Source organism: Notamacropus eugenii, chromosome 1 (assembly GCF_028372415.1).
Source record: "Notamacropus eugenii isolate mMacEug1 chromosome 1, mMacEug1.pri_v2, whole genome shotgun sequence".
NCBI classification, from domain to species: Eukaryota; Metazoa; Chordata; class Mammalia; order Diprotodontia; family Macropodidae; genus Notamacropus; species Notamacropus eugenii.
In genome coordinates this window covers 344963169-344979332 of record NC_092872.1, presented here as the reverse complement: position 1 = coordinate 344979332, position 16164 = coordinate 344963169, and the positions used below count along the sequence as shown (strand labels likewise).

The 16164-nt window shown below is 40.8% G+C and overlaps 1 long non-coding RNA gene across 1 annotated transcript in view; it reads left to right on the top strand.

Annotated features, from left to right (window-relative positions):
• Positions 1 to 2840: 2840 nt before the first annotated feature.
• LOC140518144 (uncharacterized) overlaps positions 2841 to 16164 on the top strand; it is a 96880-nt gene continuing 83556 nt past the window's right edge. The window contains exon 1 of the long non-coding RNA XR_011971838.1: positions 2841 to 3037. This is a non-coding gene — a long non-coding RNA (uncharacterized lncRNA). The remainder of the gene's footprint in view (positions 3038 to 16164) is intronic.

Genomic DNA, 16164 nt, shown 5'->3' with positions numbered 1-16164 from the left:
ATATTTTTCTTCCTGTTGCAGAGAGACATGATAGTGTTTCTACAAGAGCACTAGATTTAGAGATAGAGGGCTTGATTTCTAATCCTAGTTATTAAATTTTCACCTTGTGAACTTTAACCTCTTTGCCTTGTTTAAATTTCTAGCAAGCTTCAAATATGAACTTCCTTCCTTTGATCTTTCTTAAAATCTACAGACTGGGTGGAGGTGTGTGGATGATGACGAATGGGGAAATCTCTTTAATTTTATTTTACTCTGCCCAATAAATTGTGTATATCATGATAAAAAATACAGAAGGTCATGTATGAGAGACACAGAAACTGGGATGAGGGCTTGAAAACAGAGAGGGAGGTAGCATTACAGTAATTTTGGAGTGTATGCTGTATCATACCCTAGAATTCAGAACCTGGGCCAGTGGGGGCTTCCTTCTTGCCTAGTCCTTTCAAGTTGTTAAGGTCTTTCCCAGGTCTCAGTTTGACTGAGGCAATACACATTTAATGATTAAGGCCAGGTAAGAAATGAGGCAAAGAAGAGCCTCTTTTACCTAGTTAAAAAAAAAAATCAATCTGGGAGGGGAAGAACCCCAGAGTTTCTGGACAAAGTCAGCAATTGCTATTTACACTCACTCTGAGCTACCAGGGCCCAAACAATGCCCAAGTGAGGCTTGGATTGGGACCTATTATTGGCTAATCAATGAGAGTCAGAGTGATTATGGATTGACGGCATGGTCCTTAAGAAAGAAATCTAGCCAATAAACTCCAAGAGAGCTTTCAAGGTTTGCACAATCAAAATTTATATTCCTTTGGGCAGAACACCCGCAGTAAGGGTATGCTTCCTCATGTGGGGGAAGGAAGGAAAGAAGGAACAAAGGAGGGAGGGAAGAAAGGAAGAAAGGAAGAAAGGAAGGAAGGAAGGAAGGAAGGAAGGAAGGAAGGAAGGAAGGAAGGAAGTTATGTTTGCCCAACTGGAACTGGCCAGTTGGGTCCCCAATGGGGCAGCTACCACTACTCACAGGTTGTTAACATGGCCAAGGTTTCCCATTGCTTCAGGGGCCATCTCTAGCTGTCCTTACCTATATCTTGCCACTGGATTCAGATGGCTCTGGAGGAGAAAATGAGGCTGGTGACCTTGCACAACCCTACCTCACTTAAATCCAATTCACTCTCAAGTCATGGCATCATTTTCCTGATTTCATGGTCCTCTTCTAGAATGAAGGACAAACCACAGTCATTTCAAGGCAGAGGTCTGATGGGTTTGAATAATTCATAGAGATTTCCTCCACTGGTTAATTAATGTATGCAATACCTTACAGACTTATAAGTGAAATGAGCCTGGTACAGACTGTTGTTTCTCTAGCAGCATCTCAAGTGTCACGTCTGAGAGGGAAAATCTCCCAAAGTCACACCAAGCCTGTACCCTAACATCACTTCTATTTTGGGCAGACACTTCAAATGGGCAGTAAGTTGGGCCCATAATTGAATAGGAAGGCTGGGTGGGATTGCCATTAGGAAATTACAAAACTTCCTAGTGTTACTTTTTGAAACAAAGGTCTGTGTTTCTAATACTGATAACTCTTCTGATGGATGTTCTCATGATTGTATTAGAATTAGAGATTACCTCAAAGACATCTGTTTGGCATTGAAAATCCATCATAATCTGGTTCCAGCTTGTTTTCCTTTCTTTTTTATACATGATTGTAATTTTCCAATGATTCTCCTTCCTCAGTAGAATACTCCTTTATAATAGAAAAGTACAGTCCAGCAAAAGTGGCCATGTATGAAAATGTCAGTTTCATTATGAACCTATTATCTACTACCTCAGGGCTAAGTTGTAGGAAACATGATTTGCCATCAAATGCTATAAAGTCATAATTTATTACTTCATTGACATATGTTTTGATAAATATTTTTCTCTTGGTTCTGCTTACGTTAACCTGCATCAATTCTTCTATGTGTAAAAGGTCATCCTCAGATTATCTAACATGGAGGAACCCTCACGTCCCCTTACCGCAGGCTGGCCATCCTGGGACCATCTTTCTTTTCTGGCTGGCTAAAAATGGGTCTGGGGTCTTTGCTTTACGTTGTTTGTCCTTCTGTTTCAGGTGCTGGCAGTAATCATCACCAGATCCAGGAGTTAGCGTCACCATAGCCTTGTAGCCAGGGTTACTGGTAGGAAGTTGCAGCCAGCCAGCCCAAGAGAAAGCCTAGAAAAGTCAGGATGCCTGAGACTCAAGCCCCACACATGCTCTTTTTATGGGCAAGAGCTAATAATAGCTAGCATTTATTCCAGGTATTGTACTAAGCATTTTATGTATATTGTCTCAAACCACTCTAGGAGGTAGATGTTATTTTACAGATGGGGAAACTGAAGTAGAGTTAAGTGACAGTTTTAGACATGTCCAGCTTTTCTTGACCCCATTAGGGGTACTCTTGGCAAAGATACTAGAGTGGTTTGCCATTTCCTTCTCCAGTTCATTTTACAGATGGGGAAACTGAGGCAAATACAGTTAAGTGACTTGCCCAGGGTGGCACAGCTAATAAGTGTCTAAGGCTGAATTGGAACCTGGCTGCCCTCAAACTCTACCCAAGTTCAAGGAAGGCGCAGACACAGCTCTGGTCTCAGCTCAGGGTCTCAGAACACCAGGAGAGCCAGCCCCATGCATTGCATCCTCCATCCTCCATCCTCCATCCTCTGCCGCCCCCACCGCCCCTCCCACTGCACGCCCGTACTCTAGTCTCCCAGTAACGTCTGGAGTCTGCGCAATACGTCCAGCACTGGATGCGAGGATGCAGCGCACTGAGAGCCCTGGGAGCCCCACCCCCACGCCAGCGCCGGCGAGGGTTCCCATGCGCCTGCGCAGCACGGAGTGGGGAGGGGAGGGGGACGCTCCAGCCGCAGGCTCCTCCTCCCGTCGCTTTCGCTTTCACTTTCCCAACTGCTGATTCTCTTCTGCTTGGTCTGGGCAGAGATGGAAAATGAAAGCGGAGGCTTTGTGCCTTTCGCCATGCCCACCGCGGGCCGACCCTCGCCAGGGAGCCCAGTGAGTACCCTCCTCCGAGGTGGGAGGTCAAGGACGGGAGGGGGCTCGGGATAGGGAGGGGGAGGGCCAGGGATTGGGTGACGCTGCGCGGGGGGGAACCCCCAGCCCCCCCAGGCCGCGTGCCCGAGGGGCAGAGGGAGAGGCGCGTCCGGCGGGCGCCCCGGGCTGCAGCTCCCACTCACGCCTCGAGGCCTAGGCTGGCCCTTGGAGAGAAGCCGATGTGCTTCAGTGTCTGTGCCCGTAAGTGGCAAGGAAAAATCCCTTTGGGGCCTCGGCTGCCCTGAACTGTAAAATTCCAATTTCTTCTCCTCTCCACCCCATTCCCGGGTCTACTGCACCTAAAAAAACCCGCACAGAATGAAGAGAATTATTTGATTTTTTTTTGCTGTCGGTGGAGTGGACTTTTTCTTCCCTACCTTTTCTGATGCTTCTTTTCTGGTGCCTGCCATCACTTCACAACACGAGCTGGTAACACTTTCTGCCCTCTCATGTAGAAGAATGCAGGAACCGAGGCGAGCACCCTGGTTTTCCATACTCAGTCTTTTCCCCATTTTTAATTCCTTGAATACGCACACTGATAAGAAACCTTGTCATAAAGCTGTGTTCAGTATCCCTTGGGGTGATACTAGGTTGCTACACTGGGATTGTGCATTTCTGTGATTCCATGATAGGAGTGGGTTTCTAACTTGGATCTTTACAGAGTATGGGAGAAAAAGGAAAAGGGAGCTTGATGTAGTTTTCTGTTAAAAAAAAGGAAATTTCTTTGTTATTTAGAACTGACTGCTCACTACTGATATTCCAGCCTTATGTGGACGCTGGGGGATGATGGATGTGGGAAGAAAGTACTGGCCTTTTTTGAACAAAACGTGTTTGGAGAAGCTATTGATATTAAAAACCTCTCTCTTTGAATCCTTTTGCTGACTCCCTGGTTTTTTCATTCCTAATTACTCTTTGCTGAGATCATTAGGTTCCTTACCATAGATGTTAAAAGAAATACTTTCTGCAGCTAAAATGTACTTTCATAGCTTTGGTGTTTATAGCATTTAAAATGGATTTAATTTAAAAAAAACTTTGCAGTTCAATAATGAAGTATTTAAGTTGATGGCATGTTGCATTTCTTTCATATATGATACTCATTTCCTATCTCCATGACTTCAGCTGCCTGAGCCCCCCTTGTCTTGTATGGTTTTCCTCTTCACCTCCCTCTCGTGGCAGTTCTGGTTTTCTTCAGTGTTTCTAATCAAGTGCCGTTTTCCACATGAAGCCTTTCCAGGTCTCCCCCTCAGGGGTGGGGAATCTGCATGGCCTTATTCTGTGAAGTATGGATTCAAGGGCCACACTTGAGGACCTAGGGGGCCACATGTGGTCTCTAGGCTGCAGGTTCCACACCCCTGCCCCAGGCTCTGCCCTGGCTCTCTCTTGTTTTTTCTCTTCCATTTTCTCAGTGACCTCATCAACTTTAATGAATCTAATTATCGTCTCTCCTCGGATGATTTAGAAATCTTTGTTTCTAGCCTCAGGCCTTCCACTGAGCTTCAGTCTCTTTACCCATTGCTTCGTGGACATTTCAGATTGGATGTGTTGGAGGCATTCCAAATGTATCTAAAACAGAGCTCTTAACCTCTGCTTCTAAACCCATCCTTCCTCCAAACTCCTTTATTTCTATAAAAGGTACCAGTAGTCTTCCAGAATCCCAAACTTGAAATCTCAGTCTCTCTCCTTCACCACACATCTAATCAGCTGCCAAATCTTGCTATTTCTTTACTCCTGTAACATCTCACCTCCAGCTCCTTCTTTCTGCTCATGCAGCCACCACCTGCTTTTTACCTAGATAATTGCAATGGCCATTCCTGTGTTTTCTTTACACTACTGCCTGCCAAAGTGATTTTTCTAAGTGCAGATCTGATCATGTTACTCCTCTAATAAGCCCCAGTGATTCTCTAGTACTTCTAGAATAAAATATAAATTCCTGTGTTTAGCTTTTAAAGCTCTTCACAAATCTGTCCCCATCCTATCTTGCTAGACCCATTTAATATTAAGTACTTCCTGTACTGTTCTCTGTGATTCAGTTAAACTGGCCTTCTCTCTCTCTTCCTCAGTCACAACATTTCAACTCACATCTCTTTGTTTTTGCATTGGCCTGTGCCTGGTCCTTGTGCCTGAAATATATTCCCTTCTTTCCTTTGAATCCTGGAGCCCACCTAGTCCTTCATACTTCAGCTCAAACAGCAGCTGAGGTGGTACAGCGGATAGAGCACCAGTGCAGGTGTCAGGAGGACCTCAGTTCAAATCTCACCTTGACACTCACTAGCTGTGTGATCTTGGGCAAGTCACTTAACCCCAATTGCCTCATCTTGAGTCATCTCCAGTCATCCTGATGGTCACTGGTCACTGGATTCCTATGGCTCTGGAGGAGAAGTGAGGCTGGTGACCTGCACAGCCCTCCCTCACTCAAAACAAAGTCAAGTGCAAGTCATGTCATTCTTTCTCTGATGGCATGGTCTTCTTCGGCAGCGCAGGATGAATACACACAAACAACAGCCTCATAAAGCCTTTCCTGATCCTGCCTGCTGTTAGTGCCTCCTTCCCAAACTACCTAGTATTTATTCTTTTTATATTTATTCTGCGTACACTCATCTATGTTGTTGTCTCCTCTTGAAAGTAGACTGTTCCATTTATTGTGTTTGTATCCCCAATACAGGGCCTAAGCACATAGAAAATAAAAATGTTTATGGGTTAATTGGCATCATTTACTTTGTGTCCTTTATGTGGTTCTCTCTGTGTCCCCCACTTCCCTACACCCCTGTTTTGAATCTCCTCTACTTTTATGGAATAGGAGTACTGCGTCAGTGATAGATTGGGAGGTGGAGAGCAGAGGAAAGAGAACTCTAAAATATGGACGTTTCTGAGAAAGCAGTAATAACATTTTTGGTTGTGGTCAGGACCTGTGATTTCATCAGTGTTTGGAGCTCTTTGGTAAGAAAACCGCCTAGTGCAGAGCTGCAGTGGTTGTGCAATTTGCCTTAGAGAATTGTCTGGGGAAATTGAGTAACCTTTCTAGGTCTTGACTAGGAGGAAGTAATTATGTAACTTGCCCAGGGTTATGAAGGTGGTAGTAATGCCAGAGGTGAGGCATGGACCAGGTATCCCTGACTGAGGCCAGCTCTGACTTCTCAATGCCAATCTGCCTTACCATAATAAGATTATTAAATTAAAAATAGCCTGGAAGTAGACCTGATCATAACAGCATGAATTGCAGTCATTATACTTGGATCTAGCCTTAAGGTAGCCACTGGAACAGCACCTTGTGCTAACGTCAATTCTTTTTTCCCCTCTTCAGCAGTTTTTACCTGAAGGTGGCACCATTTTCTAGATTTGCCTGTTCTTCCAAGGCAAGAAAGGGTGCCCATTATCTTTTTGAGGATGTTTGTTATTTCTGTGTAATTTGAGAATGCGATCTGAACTTTTCTTCCAATTACTTTAGTGTAAGAGTTAATGTAAATCAAAGATGTCCATATTTTCAGCTCCTAATTGATTTTTCAGCTTTTCTTTATGATACAGATGAAACCAAAAAATATTATAAGGTAGGATGATGCTGCACATGTTAGTTTTCCCTTCTTTCCTCCATTTTGAGCCCTTGATTTGGTCACCATTGAGAGTATACATTGTTAAAGGATATGATAGGCAGTTTTCCAGTGAAGAAAAAAAACCAATTTATAATCATGTGAAAAAGTGCTCTAAATCATCACTGATTAGAGAAATGCAAATTAGAACAACTTTGAGATACCATTTTATATTTGGCAGATTAAAATGATAGAAGGGGAAAAAGACAAATGTTGGAGGAAATGTAGAAAAATTGGGACCTTAATTCATTGTTGGTGGATCTGTGAGCCAGTCCAACCATTTTAAAGAGACATTTGGAAGTATGCCCAGAGTTATTAAACTGCCTATACCCTTTGACCCAGCAATATCACTATTAGGTCTGTTTCCAAAGATGATTAAGGAAAAAAGGAAAAGCACCTATATGTTCTAAAATATCCATAGCAGCTCTTTTTGTGATGGCAAAGAACTGGAAATCGCTGGGATGCCTGTTAGTTGGGACATGGCTAAACAAATTTAGGTATATGTTCATGGTGGAATATTAACTCTCCTATAGGAAATGATGAGCTCAGTGATTTTTAGACAAATGGAGAGACCTCCATGAAATAATGAAGAGCGAAATGAGTAGCTCCAAGAGAACACGGTGTGCAGTGGCAGCAGTGTTGTTTTAAGAAAAGATGAAGTTATTCTATTATAAATACCCACATTAACTGCAGAGATCCTATGAAGGAAGATGCTGCTTGCATCCAGAAAAAGAACTCATGCACACACATTTGTGTCTAATGGTAGCCACCTGGAAGTTTGTTGTCTATTTGAAAGGAATAACAAGTTGTACATAATGGTTCTGCAATTTCAGGTGCAATTCTCTGTTTTTCTATTCCACTTTTTTTTAATGAAAATACATGTTTTATTTCCTAAGTTCAGAATAAAATTTAAAAATTCCTTTTCTTTTAAAAAGGGGGGGAAAAGAGAGTATACTTTGTACCCAGTATAATTTATCTGTTCAGTAAATGTGTATTGAGTTGTGCTTAGCACTGTGCCAGGAAGGAAGCCAACAGCACTAATGCTCCCTCTACTGATTGTATATATTCCAAACTTTAACATCCTTGAATATTAATTGAATTTGAGTCTAGTTTTGGTGAATTTAAGATAGAGGACCTTCTCTCATAGCCATAGCACAAGATAATGTCATAATCATTTTAGGTACTGCCTCTTTCTGTTCTAGAGGTGTCGGAACGAAAGGCAACATCAACAGTTGTTAGTTGTTAGGTTCACTGTAAGGATACATCGGATCAGAAGATACCTATGTGAGCTAAGAAGCCACTCTGGGCCCCTATATTCATGACGCTAGGAGTATTCATAGTGGGCTGTGCCAACTTGGAGGATACTTGGTGTTGAGTTAGATCAGTGACTGAGAACTAGGGGAGCCCTTGGTCCTCTATTTAATGGAAGTTTTTATTCTGTATTGCAGAGAAAGGACTGAAACTTTCTAGCAAGTTGTATGGGTATGATCACTTCCCTATATTCTTGAACTGGGTTCTTTCTGTGATCAGCTTGGTACAGATGGCCTCCAAAACATTGTAATAATATAACAAAAAATAATAGAATCAGCTGATATCAATTATGATGATTTGGAGATAATGTGTTGTCTTGAATATAGTGCTAGGCCTGGAGTCAGGAAAAGCCATTTTAACATTCCTCCCTTAGGTTGCTAGTGGAAGAAGTTTCCTATCCTGGGAGTACCTCATGCTTAGAGAAATCCCCAGTCCTCCTCTATTTATGTTATTATAATAGTAATAATACCTGACAAACATGTTTAATGGTTTGCAAACCATTTCACATTAGTGACTTTATTTTGCAGAGGCAGCATAACAGAACAGGTTAGGTGCTTATTAGAAGAACTGTAGAAATTTTAGCTCTGACAGCAGTCATTTGTGGGCAAGTCACTTAACTTTTCAGAGGTCCAGGTAGTTTCCCAAGTCTGATCTGTCTGTACTGGTGGAGTATAGGCCTCACATACAAGGTGACATTGACCCTTTTGGAGGCACCATGGTACATGTAGTCTGTAGAGAGCTAGTCTTGTACTCAGAAAGATCTGGAATTGAATTTCACCTCTCCCTTATTATGTGACTGTGAGTATGGTATATAACCTCTCTTAGCCTCAGTTTCCTCCTCTCTAAATGTGGCTTCACCTCTCAGAGTTGTTCAAATGAGATAATATATGTCAGATGCCTCGCAAAAAGAAAAAGCCATATGCATCCATCAGACAATCAACAGGCATTTATTGTTATGTGACAGATGCTAGCGATACAAATACAAAAAATGAAAAGAACCATGCTCCCAAGGAGCTTCTCCTCTAATGAGGTAGACGGTGAGTATGTAGGTACATACACACACATGCATACAAAATAAAAACAAAGAAGGGAAGGAGGGCACTCAGTGATTGAGAGAATCAGGAAAGCTACGTGTAGAAGGTGCTGTTTGAGCTGCATCTTAAAGGAAGAGAGATGTAAGATAGTACCAGAGAAAGGAGGCCAATTTGACAAAGATTGTAGGAAGAGGAGTGAAATGTATTGATGCTCTAAAAGTAAGATGGGACCAGATAGTGAAAGACTTTAAAAGTCAAATAGAAGAGTTTGTATTATATTATGTTTTTATAGTTTTTAATGAAGTTTTTTTTCAAATGAAGATCTGTCTTCTCTCCACCTTTTTCCTACCCCACAATCACAGACATGTATAATCAGGCAAAACAAATTCATGAATTGACTGTGTTCAAAAAAATTATGTCTCAGTCTGCACTCTGACTTTTTTACCTCTCTGTTAGGAGGTAGGTAGCCTGTTTCTTCATGAGTTCTCTGGAATTGTGGTGATGTTCACATGTTCCCCATTGTGATGAGCAGAGTTCCTAAGTCTTTCCAAGTTGATTGTCTTTCCAATAATGTTGTTGCATACTTTGTCCTCCTGGTTCATCACTTTATTCAGAGTTTTTCCTAGTTCCTCTAAAATCATCCCCTTGATTGTTAGTTATATAGCAGTTAATTATAGAATAATGTAGCACTCTGTAACATTCGTATAATTCATTCGGCCATTCACCAATTAATAAACACCCCCTCAGTTTCCAATTCTTTGTCATTGCAAATAGAAATATTTTGGTACCTATGGGTTCTTTTCATCTTTCTTTAGTGTCTTTGGAGTGTAGAACTAGTAGTGGTTTTGCTGGGTCAAAGAGTATGTCTTATGTGATCCTCTCTATTCCTTGTTTGGTCATGAACTCTTCCCCAATCCATAGATCTGGCGGGGCATTTGCTCCTTGCTCATTTAATTTGTTTTTGATAGCACCCTTTATGTCTAAGTCATGTACTTGTTTGGAGCTTATCTTGGTGTATGCTAAATTGATATTTTATCCTAGAAGCAATAGGAAGTCACTGGAATTTATTAAGTAAGAGAATGACATGGTTAGGTCTTCATTTGGGAAAATCACTTTGTTATCGAGGATGGAGAGGAGTGGGGAGAGATTTGAGGCAAGGCAACCAATTAAGAAGCCATTGCAGTAGCCTAGGCAAGAAGTGATGAGAACCTGAATTTAGGTGGTTGACTGGCTGATGAACAGAGAGAAGGAACTCAATGAGATATTGTGGAGGTAGAAATGGCAAGATTTGGCAGCTGATTGAATATGTGGTGAGGGAGTGGGAGAGTCCTTACAATTGGGAGACTGGAATACTGGTAGGGTCTCTGATAAAAGTAGTAAAGTTTGGAAGTGAGATAGGTTTGGGAGCAAAAATAATACCATTCTCTTTTTTTTAGGCAAGCTGAATTTGAAATGCCTTTGTGCAGTTTCAAATGTCCAAGAAGCAATTGGTGATATGAGACTGAAACAGTGAAGATTTATATATATATTTCTGCAAATCATCTGTTTAGAAATAATAAGTAAAGTCATGAAAGTTAGTGAGATTACCAAGAGAGATATTATAGAGAGGACAAAAGAGAGCCCAGGACAGAACCTTACAGAACACCTGTAGTTAGGGGTCTGATGTCGATAAAGTTGTTTTCAGGTGAAAGATTAGAAAATTTAGAGAGAATAATGTCAAGAAAATCTCGAAAGGAGAATATTTAGGAGGGGGACCAGAACAATGTCAGTATATTGTTGAGAGGGATGAGTACAGAGAAAAGACCATCAGATTTGGAATTGCAAGGTCATTAGTAACTTTCGAGAGAGAAGTTTCGGTTGAGTGTTGAGGTTGAAAGTCAGATTTTTAAGAGTTGAAGAGTGAGTGAGGGAAGAGGAAGTCATTTGTTACTGTCATTCTCATTTCGTGTCATTCTCATTCTCATTTCGTAGATAAAGAAACTGAAGTCTACAGATGTTGTGGCTTTTCCAAGATCACTGTAGCATTAAGGACCATAATATTACCCTTGAGTTTTTTCTGACCGTATGCTGGATAGATTTATAATAGTTAAATCTTAAGCCCTGTTTAAAAAAAGTGCTAATTTCATGTTGAAGGAAATAAATAAAATAAAAGGGGTACGAATTTTTTCCCTTGTTGCCTGGCAGGGTTTTGTATTAAGGGAGGGTGCTTCCAAGATTGAGAGATTAAAATTCCAAAGGAATTAGGTTTGCCTTTTCCCCTGGACAGTTAGATTTTTCTTACCCATTCTTCCTTTGTTAAAGAAAAAAGACATTAATTTTCTAATCTACATATACTCTTCCATTGATCTCCTTTATTTTTTCCCCTGATAGCTGATGAAAAAATTTTTATTTTTTTTAACAAATTTATTTATTTTTAGTTTTCAACATTCACTTCCATAAATTTTAAATTTTCTCTGCCTCCTTCCTCTCTCCCCTCCCCGAGACTATGTGCAATCTGATATAGACTCTACATGGATATTCTTCTTAAACATATTTTCACATTAGCCGTGTTGTATAGAAGAGTTAGAAAGAATGGGAGGAACCATGGATCTCTTCCTTTGAACAAGGACAATAAAATTGACCAAAGGAGGGAAGAGTGTTGGTCTTGAGGATGTATCTGTTTGAGGCATTTCATATAGCCTCAAATTAGATTTTATGGAAATAGTGCAAAGATTTTTCATTCCATTTCAGCAAGGTAATCCTCATCTTTGGTAGCCTGCGGAAGGAATGAGTGCTGTTATGCTTATGTATGGAACAGAGCAGACTGAAAGGATTTAGCAGAATCAACTTCCCTTTGGAGTTACTAGGCTAAGCTGTCTTTCCAGGTTGCATCAAAAGACTGGACAGACCTGTCTTATTCTGTGTGTTTGCTCTTTCACTGTCTGGAGGATGTGACATGTAGCAGCCACATGCAGCAGCATTTCATTGGCTTCTATTTCACCCTGGACCTGATTCCTTGAGTGCCTCTTTCATTCTTTTGGTTTTTAGTAAAAGCAGGTGCAATGTAGAGCTGTTTTGAAAGGAGACTAAACCTCTGCAGAACTTTTGAAAGACATAGTTCTGAAAAACATTTCCGGACTATTTAAAAATACCAGTTAACATTTTACAGTTAACTGTGTTTTCCTTCCTCAAATCTAGTATGTGAGGGTAATTCTTATGATTTATTCATAGATATTTCCTCCACTGAGTTTGACTCAGGGAAATAGAACGTTGTTTACATGGATTACTTAGCATTAAATGTCATCTTGTACCATTAATGAGTTCAAGTCACCAGGTCTGGACAAACTACATCCTCGATTAGTGAAAGAAATGTCAAGTGTAATTGCAAATGTCAGTTATCTTTGAAAGATCTTGGAGGATAGAATATGTGCTTCTGGGCTGAACAGGGGTGATCTCATCAACTCCCATGGATTTAATTACCATCTCTGTTCTGATGAGTCTTAGATCTACCTATCCTGCCCCAGCTCCTGTTGACCTCCAATCTCTCGTCACCAGCTAGCTGCCTTTCAAACTTCTCAAACTGGATGTCGTGTAGACATTTTAAATTCAGCATATCTAAAATGGTACTCATTATCTTTCCCCCCTCCCTTTTACTTTTCCTGTTTCTGTAGAGCGACACCATCTTGTCATCTTTGACTTGTCGCTGTTACCCTCCCCCCATATTCAGTCTGTTGCTAAGTGCTATTGATTCCACCTTTGCAACATCTTTTGAATATATGCCCCTTTCTTTTCTGATACTGTTGTTTTGGTGATGTGGCCCTCACTGCCTCACATCTGGTCCCTTTTCAATATCCTGGTGGTAGGTCTGCCTTTCTTAAGTCTCTTTCCACTCCAATCCATCTTCCATTCAACCACTAAAATGATTTTCCTAAAGTGTGGGTTCAGCTATGTCACCCATTTACTCAATAAACTATCTCCTCCAGGATCAAATACAAAATCCTCTGTTTGGCACACAAAGCCTTTCGTAATCTAGCTCCCTTCTACTTTTCTGAATTTTTTATAGCTTACTCCTAATCATATACTTTTCAATCTAGTGACACTGTTCTCCTGGTGATCCACAAATAAGATACTCTGTCTCTTGGCTCTGGGCATTTACTCTGTGTTCCCCGTGCTTGGAATGTTTTCCTTCCTCATCTCTGCCTATTAGATTCCCTGGCTTCCTTTAAGTCCAAACTGAAATCTTTTCTATGGGAAGCCTTTCTCAATATTCTCTTAATTCTAGTGATTAATCTCTGTTAATTATTTCCTATTTATCCTGTATTTTGCTTATTTACTGTTGTTGTTGTTCAGTTATTTTTCAGTCATGTCTGACTCTTCATGACCCCATTTGGGGTTTTCTTGGCAAAGCTACTGGAGTGGTTTGCTATTTCCTTCTGCAGCTCATTTTACATATGAGGAACTGAGGCAAACAGAGTTAAGTGACTTGCCCAGGATCCCACAGCTAGTAAGTGTCTGAGACTGGATTTGAACTCCTGAAGATGAGTCTTCTTGATTCCAGCACTCTATCCACTGTGCTGCCTAGCTGCCCCTGAAAGTTTGCGGATACACACCCATATCCACAGCTGTGTGTGTGTGTGTGTGTGTGTGTGTGTGTGTGTATCCTGTATATACATACATATATGTGTATATATACATATATATGCTGTACATTTTCTATATCCTATATATCCTATATGTAGCTTATTTGTGCATATTTATTTGTTCTCCCCAATTGGATTGTGAGCTCCTTGAGAGGAAACAGTCTTTTGCCTCGTTTTTTTTTTTTAATTCCCAGTGCTTAGTACAATACACAGTGCCTGGTACATAGTAGGCATTTCATGTTTATTGACTGATTAAAAAGGAAGAGGATTGAATCTGCCAACTATAGGCCAATGAGCTTAACTTTTATATCTGGCAAAATTTACAATGTTTTGTGAACATTTAGAAAGTGAAGCCATCAGTGAACGTTTGTGAAGCCATGATAAAATAAAAAGGCCAATGTGACTTTATCAAGACCAGGTTATACCAGATTTATTTCATTTCCTTTTTTGATATGTTAATGCTACAGAATCCTATATGGAGATGACCCTGGGTCTTGAAGGCTATGTTAGAGGAGTACAGATTCTATCTACCGTGTTGGAAAAACTCCAGATATGATCTTACAGCAGATATGTCTACTTTTCAGTTCTGGTGCCATAATTGAATCACTACTGCTATTGAGGGTTGGAAGGGTGACTGGGAAGGAGGTGTTGGGAGGGTGGGTTACTTTACTCCCCTATGGCTTTACTTCTAGCCAAACTCATAGCCATCATCCAGGGGAGTAAACCTTCTGGAGAAGGGTATCTTACTTCCCTCCTACCACCATCACTACTACCTGTTGAACATCTGCAATTGATGGGAGAGGCAAGCCATCCTAGTTGAAGAAGTAAGGTATCCGGAGGGCGAAAAAGGAAAACATAATGTGACAGACAACTCCCTTTAAAACCCAGTGGAAACAGCTTAGGACCTGGAACCCAAGATCCTCAAGAACTGCAGTGCCTCCCAGACCCCTGGTCCTGTTTCCAGCCCAGCCTCCACAGACATTTATCAGTGAGAACAATCATAGTAGAGAAGGAGCCCACTCTCCCTGTTACCACCAATACCAGCTGCTGACCAATTGTTGATAGGTAGGTAAATCCAAGAGCCAAAGGAATAGCAGTGCCCTCAGACCATCAGCCCTGCTGTCGGCACAGCCCCCATAGTCATTGTTCAGTGGAGAAGGTACCTGTCAGTTTCTTCTATAGGTGCTACAGTCCTTTTATTCTTGGCAGCTATAACTATAATTGAAGACTTGGAAAGGGTTTCATCATCAAAGTCCTTGGCACCTTCAGATGGTTCATCCTCAGAAATAGACATAGTTGTGTCAGTGGAAATGATATTACAGAAGATGCATTAGTATTTCCTTTGCCACTGCACTTTAAAAACCCCTATCTGACTTGCAGCTAAAACTTCCTGTATGTGTTGTCTTCAGCTATTGTAATGTGAGTTTCTTGAGAACGAGGATTGTCCTCCTTTCTGTTTGTATTCCCAGCACTTAGCACAGTGTTTCACATATAGTGAGTACTCATTATTTTTTTTTTCCATTCATTCATTCATTCACTTATAGTCTTTGTAACTTTTAAGACCAAAATACCATTTCTGGTCACCACTTCCCTATCTCTATGTGTTGTCTCTTCCTATTATAATATAAGCTCCTAGAGAGCAAGGACTGTTTTTGCTGTTGTTTCGTATCCTCCAATATTTTGTGTCTATTAAATGCTTAATAAATGATTTTTCATTTCTAGGTTAGCTCGGTATGGAGGGACCCCATCACCAATGAGTTGGCCACCTGATAGTGAATTAACAACCTATAAAACCAAGAAAAATGCAGGCTCCTTTTCAGTACTCTGTGGCTCTTCTCAGCTTCTGGAGTGAAAGTTGCAGAGTGGTGGGAAAGGGAACATAGCTGGTTATTAGGATCATACTTGTAGTCTTTCTAGCATGGTAGAACCTATGCTCTCTTGGCATAGCCTTCAAGAACCAGAGTTACCACAATGCTGTGAACAGAGAAAGGAACAGAATTTTGTCAGATTACTCTATCAGATGCTAAACTTGGAGTTTTTAGACCATCTAGGAGTATTAATTATTGGTATTCTAAACATGACATCCTTGCCCATTAATCAGCAGATGGAGGAGCTGAATCTTAGGAGTCTTGACATTGCCACTAGATAAAACCAGAAGGAAAGAGGATGTTTCAGCCAAATGGAGGTTAGTTCACAGGTTTTCCTTGGAGAGGCAGATGGAGGAGTTGATGGAGTTGGTTTCAGAATATCCTTCATGAAATATTTGGTCATCTTAGATTGCATTGCTTATGATAAGCAGTTGCAAAAAGATAACCACAAAGATAATTGTAGCCTCTGTTCCAACAGCTGTTGCAAAAGATGATGAGATAGAGAGTTTATAAATACTTAATATAACTCCAAATAAAATCAGCATGTACCTTGATACTCTTTTGACTTCAATACAAGATAGGTATAGAAGAGGACAGTGAAAAATATTTTGGGAAATATGGGTTGGGAATAAGAAATGAGAGAGAACCCTAATATGTAGAAGATAGAATTGA